Below are 15,004 nucleotides of genomic sequence, written 5' to 3'. Positions count from 1 at the left end.
TGTCCTACACCTCTCATTTTCCACACATCTTCAACATCACAACAGACATTTTAGGATGCACCATATCATCACATTTTACACACACACACACATACACACACACACAGCTGTAATTTGAAGGAATTATGTTGTTTATTTAAAATTATTTTGCTAGTCAATTATTTAGCTATGATATGATTCCTGGCAAATCACTGTGCATATCATGAGGTATTTTTAATGTTTAATTATTTTTGAGAGAGAGAGAGAGAAAGAGCATGAGTAGGGGAGGGGCAGAGAGAGAGGGAGACACAGAATCTGAAGCGGGCTCCAGGCTCTGAGCTGTCAGCACAGAGCCCAATGCGGGGCTTGAACTGACAAACCGTGAGATCATGACCTGCGCCGAAGTTGGACGCTTAGCCAACTATGAGTTTTTTTGTTTTGAAGTGAGAAAATCTAATTAACAAATTATTTTTAAGGGTCAATGACAGTTTTATGAATACTAAATTTGAAGTTAATGAAGTTGAAAGAATGTTATTAATTTCAGTTTTGTAGTTTTATTTTCATATTTTGAAGCCTATACTTTTTTTTCAGTTTGCAGTGTGCCAGGGGTTTCTAATGGCTAAATCGCCCTGGGATAAAGTGGAGGTGAGGAAACACTTTAGACTAACTTGCTTACTTTCATCATTATACCAAGGGTACCAAGGGCTTAGCTGTATCAGGCAGGTCTAATATGACAGTGTATCCCAACTGCTTTGCATAAACTAAAAACTAATCCTTTAATGCTAAATTCTGCATCATATGTTCCTCGATATGACCTTCTGAGTTTCAGTCCTTTCTTGATTCAATCATTTGCACTTTCATTTCATTTCCAGAATATTGGCTTCACACTTCATACTTCTTTTTCTATGGGCACATATTCTACTTCAAGAATTCTATTTCTGTGAGTATATATTATCATTTAATGGCATACATTTATTTGTTCATTTCTTCATTTGGCTACCTAACTGTATTACAAGAGAGATATGGTGCTAGGTACTCCATCAAATTTACTGAGGAAGTTGGACCTGATAGATATTACCTTCCTGGGCAAGGCAGATGGGCTCTCCTGTATCACTAAGAAAACAGAGACCATCAAGTTAGAACTTCAACTTCTCTCTCTCATGCCAAAATCTTATCTGCGTCCATTCCCATCTCACTTGTATTTTAATTTTAATGGAATTGTTGTCTCTCCTTTTCAAAGTTAACCCCTCCCAGTGTACTCTAGACTCTATTACCTCTGTCCTAAAAGAATTATTTCCATTGGTGTAGCCTCTCTCTAGTATCTGTCATTCCCTTTTCTTTACCAGTTGCTTCTCCTTAGCATGCTCACACCTCTTCTGGTTTAAAAAAAAAAAAAAATTCTTCTCCTAATCCTACTAGCTGTTATTCTCTCTCACCTTCCCTTAGTGACAAATTTCTTAAAATGCTCATCTATACTTACATCTCTTTTCCTTCTTAATTTACTATCATTTGGCTTCCTTCTATACTATATCTGCTCTGGTCACCAGGGTCACCATCTTATAAATAAGTGGGCACTTTTCTGCTCCTATTTACCTTATTTGAATGTCTACAACTCTTGTTAATGTTAGCCACTCCTTTCTATGGAAATTCTGCCCTCCCTTGGTTTCTATGACAACAGTCACATCTTCTTACTCTCTCTGAAGATTCCTTCTTCCTCAGATCACTCCTTAAATACTAATGTTTCTAAGGGCTCAGGCCATCTTTTTCATTATTCCATATTTTCTTCAGGATGACCACCCAAACTCCTGGCTTCATCTACCACCATCTATTTTCACACAAAAATCTCTCTTTCGAGTTCCAAACCTATGTTCCTAGCTCAACCCAGATTTCCTAGAGGTAACCCAAATTAATCTAAAAGCAAACTTGTCCACACCTTTCCTCTTCTTCAGTCAAAAGTCTCTTCCAACCTTTATTATCACATTAGTTATCTCTTAGGCACCCAGCCCATAAACTTAGGCATTGTAATGGTTCTCAATCCTTCTCAATGACAAATGAATTCAGAAACTTCCAAGGAATCCAGATTTCCAGTTGTCACCCCAGTCCTGCTAAGTCAGAATTTATGGAGCTGAAGGTGCAGAATCTGTTTTTTAAAGCCATTCTAATGCAGCTATTCCCCAAAACAGGATTTGGTCACCACTCTTCTGGAAAACTTCTTATCCCCTCCCTAAACATACACAATCACTTTATCTTGTATATGCTACATCCTACATATCCTCTCAGTTTTTCTTCTCTTATCCATTCACATTGCTACTGCCTCGGTTTAGGGTTCCATCATTTGATGCCTGGATTATTGCCATAGTTTTCAAAATATGTCTATACATTTGATCCATCCTATCCTCCATTCTATCCTTCACATTTGTCTGACTTATTTTCTCAAGAAAACACACACACACACAAACACACACACACGCGCGCACACACACACACACACCCCTCCTTGATGAAAGCTTCAATCTATCCCTACTGCTTTCAGGACAAAGGGTCAAGCTCCTTGATATATCATGTGCGAATCATAGTTTGGCCTCTAAGTCTTTAACCCCATCTGCTCCTTCCAAATGTATACTTGATACCCCAGTCCTAATGGACTGTGGCACCTAATGAACAATGCCTCCAATGTGTTGTATCCTCTTTTACTTGTTGCTTGGCTCTTGCTGTTTCCTCTATCTACCATGTTGTTCTTCCATTTCCTATATTTCTAAGTTCTATTCATCCTTCAAGACCCAAACAAATAACACCTCTGCAGGGAAGCCTTCTCTGGTACACTGATTTAAATGTCCAATGTCTGTGCTCACATCATATCCTATATATACTGCTATCCAAGTACTTATCACTCTCTATTAAACCATTTGATATCCTTATTTTATTCCTCCTTTAGGCTATGTGTTTCTTGAAAGCAGGAACCATGTCTAATTCATCTTTGTATCCCTATTGCCTAAAAATCTGAATGAATTAGCCATCAGCCATAATGGAAATGGACAACTATAAATGTTATGACAGTTTTAGCTAGCATTTACATTTATGAGTTTGCATAAATAATTGTCCAAATCTTGTTGAGGTTCTTCTAGATCAAGCCATAGCATTAAAAAATATTACTTTTTCTCCCACCTTCAAGCTTAGAAACGCAGCATAGTATTTTGGTTAAGAACATAAACTCTGGAGTCAGACTGCCTGGGTTTGAATCCTTGGCTCTGCTACTTATAAGCTGTGTGACTGTAGGTTAATTGCTTAACTTCTCTGTGTCGCCCAATTGGTAAAATGGAAGTAATGCAAATACCTACTTCATGGGACTGTTACAAGGTCCAATTGAATGAATATAAGTGACATATAAGTGTTTGGTAAATAAAATAAGTAGATACAAGTAATGAGGCACTTACCTATTAGGGATAAGATGTGTGAGATACTTATAAATCCTGCAAAATCCATATTCTCCATCTCCATACCATTTCATTTTTTTTCTGCCATACCTGCCATCATGCAATCACCAATGGTCTCCATATGTCTAATTGCCTGCTTGCTTCTTCCACAGTATACTTCTTTAATTTTACCTACACTAACCCCTTGGGTCTTGGTAAACAACAAGACTTTATTCAACAATTCAGTATCTTCAATTTTAATCTGGCAATTCTGTACCTTCTGTTTCAATCCAGCAATTCAGTATCTTCTGTATTGTATCATATGCTTATCTTGTTTCCTTTCTTTCTCTAGTTTTTTCATAGTTTTGTTCTCAATTTTCTATTAAATTCTTATTCTGAGTTCAGTGAGAAGAAACTAAAGCTCACTTTCCTGTAAAGCACAAGTGTAAGCCTTAAAAATATGGTAAGTATTTAGGGAAAAACCCTGATAAACATTACTATGTCTCCATACTAGAGACTCATCAAAAATGCAAAATTAGTTTGTACTCAAGGAAATAGATCTAATCATCCCCCTTTCAACCAACACATTAACTGGGTTGGGAGAGATGATCTCACTTCTTAAATATATACAGAGACATCTGAAGTGTTCTCATATGTACTTACACTTGTGAGGAAATGCTCTCTTCTGGAATGTAGGGATCTTATGTGGTCACAGAAGCCTAACTCACAGAATCTTGGGGGTAGAACAGGTCAGTAGTCTCTCACAAGATTTTATGAACCATGAGGCAACATTGATCCCAACTGGACAAGACTTTTCTGATTCTTGCTTTTATTTCACTGTCATTGTCTTTCCCAGGCCTTCAGATTTCACTCTTCCTTCCAGGTGATTACTGCACTATACAGCCCCTAATTTTTCTGCCCCAATCTTCCTCTTCATCCCTCAAATACTGATTTTTCACAGTTCCATAAGAACTGTATTTTTGATGATACTGAATTGTTGACCAAGTCCAGCTCCACAAACCTTAACTAGCTCCCCATTACCTGCAGAATAGCATGCAAGCTCTTTTTAGATGACATATGAGATGTTTCAAAAAAAGGCAGTCCAGGCTTTGGCTCAAGCAACCTTTGGAATTAATCTCCCACCACATCCGATCTTCTGCCAAACTCTACAACTCCTATTCCCTGGACACATCCTGCCTTTTCCCCAAGCGTGTTTCTTCCTCATGCATTTCCTTTCCCTGGCAATGTTCTCTCCTCATGTCTTCCAGTCAAAAGACTATTCTTTATCAGATGCTAGTATGAAAGCTACCTCTTTGGTGAAACTTTCCTTGATATCCTCACATGCCTTGTCTTGGTGATAGTCTCTTCCTCACATGTGCTCCTATAAGTACTTTGTCTTTCACCACAGAATTTGGTACACTGCGCTACAGAAATTCACTCTTTGACAGATCACTTCCGCAACGTATTGAAACTCATCTAAAACAATGCTTACCCACTTCTGAATCTCAGCACCAGGCAAAGAATTTTACACCTGAGATCTGAAAACTCCAATTTAATTTGGAGATGTCTCTGACAATATCATTTTATGGGGAGTAATCCCAGTTTACCTGTAATAGATGATGTTGATTCGGGATGATTTACTGCAGGATGAAACACAAAGTTGAGCAAATGGTTATAAAATGTGGCTCTTGTCAAATCTAAATTCAGTAAAATTATTTTCAAAGGAAACTTGGATTTATGTTCTTAATTACTGGCTCAATAATGACAGTTTTTGCAAAAGAACACAATGAAACAGAGAACTTGCCAACTAGGGCAGAACGAAATTCCCAGTCACTCCTGCAGTAAATCTCCCACGGATCTCACTGTGAAGACTTGGCTGCATAATGAACAATTTCAAGGTTGTAGGGCCAATGTTATAAGCACATCAGAGGCTGAGTCACACTAAGAATAATGACATCAAACTAAAAAGTTACTTTGAAGAGCACTACTTCATTTTTAACAGCACCTTTGGGACTAAAAAAAATTCAAAAAGAAAACACACAAAAACCCCCAATTTAATAACTACCAACATAATAGGCTCTGCTAAGCAGTCTTCATCATCAAGTTCCAAATGTCTCCTATTAAAGGAAGAGCTCAAGAAAACCAAAAGAGGCTCCAACTCATCAACCAAAGACAGGACTGAGTAATTATTTAGAAAATGGAGGCTTAAATTAAAATTTACTTCCATTATCTGGTTTCATCAGTTCAAACATTTACTCCTTGAAAACAAGGCCTCTGTCTTACACTTTTATCTTACACATTCACTAAACACTGTATTGAGCACATAGTAAGCACTCACTGTTCAATATTACATTTTACTTAATAATGAAATAACAGTCTGAATTTCTCCACCTCATATTCCAAGTATGGACACCAGGAAATCCTTTTCTTTAAGTCTAAAATATCAATAAATAGCCCACATTATGGGCTGAATTATGTCTCACCAAAATTCCTAGGTGGAAGCACTATCTCCCAGTACCTCAGAATGTGGCTGTTTTTGGAAACAGGGCCTTTATTTTAAGAGGTAACTAAGCAAAAATGGGGTCATTAGACTGGGACTTAATCCATTTGACTTGTGTCATGTAAGAAGAAGAGATAAGGACACAGACATCATGTACAGAGGAAAGTCCATGTGAGGACACATCAAGGCAGCCATTCCCAAGCCAAAGAAAGAGGCCCAAGAAGAAACGAACCCTGTAGGCACCTTGATCTTGACCTTCCAGCCTCCAGAGCTATGAGAAATAAATTTCTGTTGGTTAAGCCTCCCAGTCTGTGACATTTTAAAAACTTTTTAAATGGTTATTTATTTTTGAGAGAGAGAGAGAGAGAGAGAGAGAGAGAGAGAGCGCATATGCACAAGTGGGGGAGGGACAGAGAGAGAAGATACAGAATCCAAAGCAGGGTCCAGGCTCTGAGCACAGAGCCCGATGCAGGGCTCAAACTCAGGAACTGCAAGATTATGACCTGAGCCAAAGTCAGACACTTAATGACTGAGCCACCCAGGCACCCCTGTGGCATTTTGTTATGGCAGCCCTGGTAAACTAATACAGCCCACAAATTATGAGTACTAAGTTTAAAATTCACTATCAGAAGATTTAACTATTAAACCTGGCCCATGTGCTTAGATCTAATTACCACACATTTTCTTGTCTCCTTTTTGTTTTTTCAAAAAATTTAATGTTTATTGTTTATTCTTGTCTCCTTTTTGTTATGAGAGAGGGAGAGAGAATTTACTCTTCATTTTGAAACTTTACTAAAATTTGCCTGTCACCAACTTGAGGATGGATAGGAAGCTTCAAAGGAAATACACCAAGGAAGTTTTAAAAGTATGATGTATAGACTCTGGGGAGTATTGTGAGCAACCGATCAGATAACAATTGGAGGAATCTCCAAATTCCACAATTATTGCAAGAGTGATCAACTCCTACCAGCCCATTCCAGGTTGGTTCTGTCTGGCCAGTTTGAAATGCACCAATTAGGCCCCCTCAAGCCAGCTCACACCTTGCGCCCACCCCATCCCACTCCCTCTCACCCCCTCCCCAGGGTCACCTTCCAGGTGGCAACTCTACTCCCTTGGCCTGCTCTGGTGGAGGGGGGGGGTGGGCAGCTAGAAAATAAGCACACCAACTCAAAGGCTCTATGCTTTTCTTCTAAAGGGAAGTCAAAACTAGGGGGGGGGTGGGAAGAGGAAGATCCTTAAAAGTAAGCATAGAAGAGACAGAGGTTGTTTTCAAGAAACCTGGAAGAGCCCCATACTGGCCTCCCACCTCCATCCCAGACTCACCTGAGAAACCCTGGTGGGAGCAACCCACCAGCCCTGCTTTATACATGCCCCTTTGCACATTTGCTCAATCTCTCTCCCCAACCAGACGCGGCTGGAGATAGTTCCACCAACTGGGAGGACAAAAAGAGCCTAAGATTTAATAAAACTATGTCTTTCCTATTTCATTTCCCATCACTACACAAATTTTAATTTCCAGTCTGTCAATACCTCTGCCTGTTCTTCTTTCTTTCTCTTCTGGTTCTGATAGTCATTTTCTCCCCACCCAGTCACCTCCAGCCCTATTACAAAACATCCTGTGTCCATGGAAAGTTTCCAGAACTCTCCATACCTTGAAAAGGTCAGCTTTCTCTCTCCAGAGAGAGGTTTCACCCACATACTTACATCACTAAAAGTGAAAGTGACTCACCAAATATCACGGAGATAGAAACAATTATGCTGAAAGATCAGAAGGAGAAAGAAGTTACAGAAAAGATCAAGTATAAAAGGATTGGGAGTAGTGGCTTTTCTTTTCTTTTTTTGTTTCTTCTTTTTTTACTTTCCTGGAAACACAGAATTCTGAAAAGAAGCTTAAAACTTCTTCCATACAGCTTGCAGGTCTGAGTGAAGTCAACAGCCTGTATTTGAACATTTGTGAAAGGCTGCTATCATTACTTATGGCATTAAAAAACAAAACAAAACATTCTTATTCCTAAAATCAAGAAACTACCCATGTGATTAGTAAGATCACACTTCACCCTTGTATTTTATAAGTTGGATAGCAGGTTTGGACACCCCACCACTCCACCCCCATACATACACCATTCACACACACATACCATAGAATCATAACTTTAAAACAAATGACTTTATTTTTTCCCCCTTTTTTTCATTTAAATTTTAGTTAATATATGGTGCAATATTGGTTTCAGGAGTAAAATTCAGTGAATCATCACTTACATAAACACCCAGTGCTCATCACAACAAGTGCCCTCCTTAATGTCCATCACCCATTTAGTCCATTCCCCACTCACCTCTCCTCCATCAACTCTCAGTTTGTTCTCTATCTTTAAGACTCCCTTGTGGTTTGTTTTCCCTCTCTTCTCTTTTTTTCTCCCCCTTCTCATATGTTCATCTGTTTTGTTTCTTAAAATCCACACATGAGTGAAATCATATGGTATTTGTCTTTCTCTGATTGACTTAGTTCGCTTAGCATAATACATCCTAGCTCCATCCATGGCATTGCAAATGGCAAGATTTCTTTCTTTTTGATGGGTGAGTAATATTCCATTATGTGTGTGTGTGTGTGTGTGTGTGTGTGTGTGTGTGTGTGTATATATATATACACATATATATACACACACATATATATATATATATATATATGCATATACATATATATATACCATATCTTCTTTATCCATTCAATGGACATTTGGGCTCTCTCTCTCCGTAGTATGGCTATTGTTGATAATGCTGCTATAAATATTGGGGTACATGGTACTCCATCGAATCTATATTTTTATATCCTTTGGGTAAATACTTAATAGTGCAATTGCTAGATCATAGGGTAGTTCTAGTTATACTTTCTATTTTTACTTTGGTTTCCATACTGTTCTTCAGAGTGGCTGCACTAGTTTGCATTCCCACCAACAGTGCAAGAGGGTTCCCCTTTCTCCGCATCCTCACCAACACCTGTTGTTTCTTGTGTTGTTAATTTTGGCCATTCTGACAGGTGTGAAGTGGTATTTCATCATAGTTTTGACTTGGATTTCCCTGATGATGAGTGATATTGAGTATCTTCTCATGTGTCTATTAGCCACCTGGATGACTTCTTTGAAAAGTGTCTATTTATGTCTTCTGTCCATTTCTTAACTGGGTTATTTTTTGGGGGGTGTCAAGTTTGATAATTATTTTATAGATTTTTGGATACTAACCCTTTTTCAGATATGTCACTTGAAAATATCTTCTCCCATTCTGTAGGCTGTCTTTTAGTCTTGCTGATTATTTCCTTTGCTGTACAGAAGCTTTTTATCTTGATGAGGTCCCAACAGTTCATGTTTGTTTTTGTTTTCCCTACCTTCAGTGATCTCTCTAGTAAGAAGTTGCTGCGGCCTAGGTCAAAGAGGTTGCTGCCTATGTTCTCCTCTAGGATTTTGATGGTTTTCTGTCTCACATGTAGGTCTTTCAGCCATTTTGAATATATTTTTGTGGATGGTGTAAGAAAGTGGTCCAGGTTCATTCTTTTGCATGTTGCTGTCCTGTTTTTCCAACACCGTTAATTGAAGAGATGGTCTTTTTTCCATTGGATATTCTTTCCTGCTTTGTCAAAGATAAGTTGACATATAGATGTGGGCCCACTTCTGCATTTTCTATCCTGTTCCACTGATCTATGTGTCTATTTTTATGCTAGTACCATACTGTCTTGATGACTACAGCTTTGTAATATAGCTTGAAATCTGGAATCGGAATGCCTCCAGTTTTGTTTTTCTTTTTCAGGATTGCTTTGGCTATTTGGGGTCTTTTGTGATTCCATACAAATTTTAGGATTGTTTTTCATAGCTCTATGAAAAATGCTGGTGGTTTTTTGATAGGGGTTGTATTTAGTGTGTAGATTGCTTTGGGTAGTATAGATAGTTTAACAATGCTTGTTCTTCCAATCCATGAGCATGGAGTATTTTTCCATTTCTTTGTATCCTCTTCAATATCTTTCATTAAGTGGTCTATATGTTTAGAGAATAGATCTTTTACCTCTTTAGTTAGGTTTATTCCTAGGTATCTTATTGTTTTTGGTGCAATTACAAATGGGATTAATTCCTTGATTTATTTTTCTGCCGCTTCATTATTGGTATATAGAATGCAACATATTTCTGCACATTGGTTTTATATCCTGCAACATTGCTGAATTCATGTATTAGTTCTAGCAATTTTCTGGTGGAGTCTTTTGGGTTTTCTACAGAGTACCATGTTGTCTGCAGATAGTGAAAGTTTGACTTCTTCCTTGCCCATTTGGATGCTTTTTATTTCTTTTTGTTGTCTGATTGCTGATACTAACACTTACAATACTGTATTAAACAGTGATGGTAAAACTGGTCACCCTTAACTTGTTTCTGACTGTAAGGGAAAGGTTCTCAATTTTTCCCCATTGAGGATGATATTAGCTGTGGGACTTTCATAAATGGCCTTTATGATGTTGAGGTATGTTCCATCTATCCCCACTTAGTTGAGGATTTTTATCAAGAAAGATGTTATATTTTGTCAAATGCTTTTCCTGCATCTATTGACAGTATCATATGGTTCTTACCCTTTCTTTTATAAATGTGATATATCACATTGATTGATTTGATTTGTGAATATTGAACCAACCCTACAGCCCAGGAAAAAATCCCACTTGATTAATTCTTTTAATGTACTGTTGAATTTGATTTGCTAGTAACTTGTTGAGAATTTTTGCATCCATGTTCATCAGGGATACTGACCTGTAATTCTCCTTTTCAGTGGGTACTTTGTCTGGTTTTGGGGAAAAAAAATGACTAACTTTAAAATATTCTTGATTTGATCAATAATGGTGGAACATTTCTACATTAATTAAACAGTCAAGAGTTATGTTAGTAAGCATTTAAGGAATTTACTTTATCATGCAAAGCAAAACAGAAAAAGTTTTTAAAAACAGCATTAACATCACAACACAAGTCCATACTAGTGGCAATGGGAGAAATTTTGCAAAAAAATGTGCTTGTTGCTATATAGTGATCAAAATTTGGCTAGAAATTTTTCTTTATAGTCAATGCATGAAAACACCGGAATAAACTTATTTCACATATTTAAAATATGACAAATACAATAATAAAAAGTACAAAGTGGTTTAATTCTATCATATTATAAAACCCTATACATTCAAGTATAATGATTTGTAGGGAATCAGTAACTAGAATCTAGTTGATTGTGGAGATTTGTCTAAGATTATTATAATGCTTTCACCTCACAAATTTGCACAAAGGTGACATTAGCTTCTTAAATAAAGAATTGAATTCAGAAATGTTAACTACTCACCAGTTTATGATCAATAAAATTTATAAAGCATGAATCTTATATAAAATTCTTAGAACATTACCATTATTTCAGTTAACATTTATGGGATGCATGCTATGTTTGAGATACTACACTAGAAATTTTTAATAACATATCTCATTTCATTCTTTGTCTTATTAATCTGTAATCTTTAATTACTATCTATGGGAAAGGTATTATCTTCAGTTTTAGAAATGATAAAACTCAAAGAATTTACATTATGTCTGCATCATACAATTAGTAACTATTAATATAATGCAAAATATTTTCTCTTTAATAGAAAACATTTGGTAAGATGTACATCAAACAATTGAAATGGATTCTTTCAATTCATTCAACTGAATGAGATCATGAAAGCTATTATATTCAGGACACAGGGAAACTATACAGATTAGAGTCAGCCAAGGGAAAAAGTGCATAGGACAGAGTTCAGGAGAAGGACTAAATACAGAGCTTCTGTTGTCTCCTCCTATGGAGTCAGGACAGGTTACTCTTCCAGTATGGATATATGACAATACATATGAAGTATTGTCAACCAGGGAAGCTTACCTAAGCTTCGTGTCCAGAGTTTTTAGTGGGGCTTCATCATATAGGGATGTTTGACTGATTGCTTGCCCTGCATGGTTAATCTCAGTTTCCATTTGACCCAAAGCACCCACCTTAAGTCACATTGTTGACCTTTCTGCAGTGGCCAGCCCCCACCTTAAGACTAAATGGGTGTGGCCAGGCCTCCACACTAAATCACACTGTTAGACTATTCAGTATGACCCAAGGCCCCTAAGCAAACAAAGAAATTCTATCAGGCACAACACCCCTAGGACTCAAAGATTACCCCCTAGAAGCCAGGGCAAAGGTCAGAATTTTCTTTGAGCAAAAGATTCTTTATTATAAATTCTTTCCTACACACCCACTCTATTTGGTTTTGAAAGCACCCAAATTTTTATTTACCCATTTTGAAATGGTGAAAAGCCTGAAATTCCCCATCCCCATCTTCTGTCCTCTCTAGAGAAGGGAGCATTTCCTTTCTTGCCCCACAAAAACCATGAGGTCTGAGAGACATGTCACTATTCTTCAGCCTCCCTATTGTCCCTTTTATATCTTTATTATTCCTCTTTCTTAGGAGAGGCCTCCTCTTATGAGATTCATGCCAACCATCTCTCCACACCTACTTACTAACAAATTTCCAGTCATTTCCCACTTCTACCAATTTAGGAATGTCAGTCTTCCTTTCCATATTAAATCCATGAATGCAAAAGTTTTGCCTCTAAACTCATTAACCTACCAAATTAAAGCTATCTTTACTTCTTTATCCTCTAAAACTGTAACTCTTTAATCTTGAGCTCTGATCTCTGATCACACAATCTCTTATCCCTTTAGTCCATTAGTCTCTTCCTTCCAGATAGTAAGCTCTTTGGTCCCTTAATCACCCCTTAATCCCATCTTTTTCATTTGCAAACCCAACAGACATCTTTCAGACCCTGTTATTTGATCTTTGTTCTGAATTTGACACTTCTAATTCTGGTTTTTTGAAACATTCTCATCCCTTGGCTTCAATGATCCCACTCTCTCCTACTTCTCCTGCCTTACTGCTGATTTCCTTATTACTTTCCTCTATTCCTCTGCTCACTCCTCAAATATTATTGTACCCTAGAATTCTTTCCTGTTTTTCTTTTCCTCCCTTCATTCCTTTCCTGGGCTTGACAATGCCCTCAGAATACAGTCAAAATTATACAACATAGAATATGAAACCTTATATCATCTGAGTCTTGTCTATGTTGAACTGAGTTCTGATTTCCTTTCCAGCTTTGTCTCAGTCAACCTGTGGTACACAAAGTAACAACCTTATCAGTTAATGTAAGTTTTTCAGATGTTCCAGGTTTTTCTTATCTCTGTGTCTTTGTTTATGCTGCTCCCTCTGCACAGGCACTTTAGAAGAACTTATTCAACCCTGTGGTCCCAAGGGAGGAGCACTTTATCTATGCAACACCAATGAGACCACTGGCCACAACTCTCTAACCACAGTGACTGGCTCAGGAAGGGACATATGACTCAGGTGAAGTCAATTGGGACCCAGAAAGTTCAATTCTGAGATATCGAACCTCCAGGAAAGCAGATTCTTTCTCTTCTCCTATCTGTTGTGGGCTTTGGGGGCCACCACAAATAGCCTGAGAATGGAGTCAATCCAAAGGAAACAAACTGAAAGATTGGATATTGGTGGTATCAGCTGAGCCCAGGGTGAATCTACCACTGACGCTCGAGCCATTGCTAGACCTTGTCAGCTTACATGATTAAATAAATTCTCTTTGTGCATAAATTAGTTTGGATTTATTTTTCACTTTCTAGAAGAGGAAGTCTAAAAACTGATACTGTGCTCAACAAATATTTGTCAAATAAATGGAAATGGTAAAATTAGGAGATTAATGATCTCATGGGCCAATCTGAGAATTAAATGATTTAACAATCTGAAGTGCCAAGCATAGTGCCTAGCAAAAGGCAGATAACCCAAAACTTCCTTTAGGTTTCTGTGCCCCTTAGCCTTCTCACTATCCGCACAAAGTCCACACAACATAATTGAAAATGGCTACCTGCACCAGATTTTATAGTAATATGAAAATACATACTCTCAAGCATTTCAATTATTAAATCCTAGACTTTTTCTCTGTAAATCCTTTCCTCCTATTAAAGACCACAATTTTAAACACATCCCTTAGTATAGCATCTTAAAATGTTTTGCCTGCTATGCATGCAAAAACATAATATTTAGAGTAAAAGATTGTCAGATCTGACTTCATATTTAAAACTTCTGCATGTCAAAAACATCATAACAAAAATTTAAAATATATTGCACTTGGAAAACTGCCCAACATGTGTAAACACAGAGTATCTTAAAAATCTTACAAATCTTGAAAAAAAGACAAACGCCATACTGGGAGAAAAAATACGTGTTGCATATAAACTGTTCATTTGCAAAATAATACCTACAAATAACCATTAATTATATTTTTAATATCAACAAACTTATCAAAGGCGTATTCATTAAACCAACAAAATATAACTCTCTCCCTTGTATTGGCAAGTTGGAGAAAGGAACAGAGACACATGTATACCTAGGCTCTGCTGGTGCAAATGTAAATTGTCAGGATGGTAACTTTACAATTTACCTCAAAAAATATATAACCACAATTCCACTTCCAAGAATTTATATTTGGGAATTAATCATAGAAATCCACAAAGAATTAGAAATAATGATGTAAATGTAACAATATACTTTATAAGTGTGAAAAATTGAAAGTAGATTACTAGCATCTATTATTTAATTACTGAATTCCCATTTAACTTTATTGTCTATCAAATGGTCTACTGAATTTCACATACATTGTCTCATTCAGTTTTTATTTTATAGATTTAAAAATTTGATTCAGAGATGTTAAACCTCTTGATCAAAATAATAAACCTACTGGGTAGGGGTGGGGAGGGAAAAAAAATCATAAAGCTATTAAGTGGCAGATTCAGAATTCAAACCCAGTTGTATTTATTTCCAAAATCTATGATCTTTACTACTATTTTTAGATTATTTATTTATTTATTTACTTTCAAGTTAGTTAACATACAGCGTAGTCTTGGCTTCAGGAGTAGAACCCAGTGATTCATCTTTTATGTATGACACCCAGTGCTCATCCTGAAAAGTGCCCTCCTTAATGCCTGTCACGCATTTAACCCACCACCCCCTCCAGCAACCCTC

This window comes from Lynx rufus, unplaced genomic scaffold (genome assembly GCF_022079265.1).
Source record: "Lynx rufus isolate CCGP_SWC_20201006 ecotype Redwood Valley unplaced genomic scaffold, mLynRuf1.p SCAF_2, whole genome shotgun sequence".
NCBI lineage: Eukaryota > Metazoa > Chordata > Mammalia > Carnivora > Felidae > Lynx > Lynx rufus.
The sequence above is the reverse complement of the archived record's forward strand: the minus strand, read 5'-3'. Positions refer to the sequence as shown.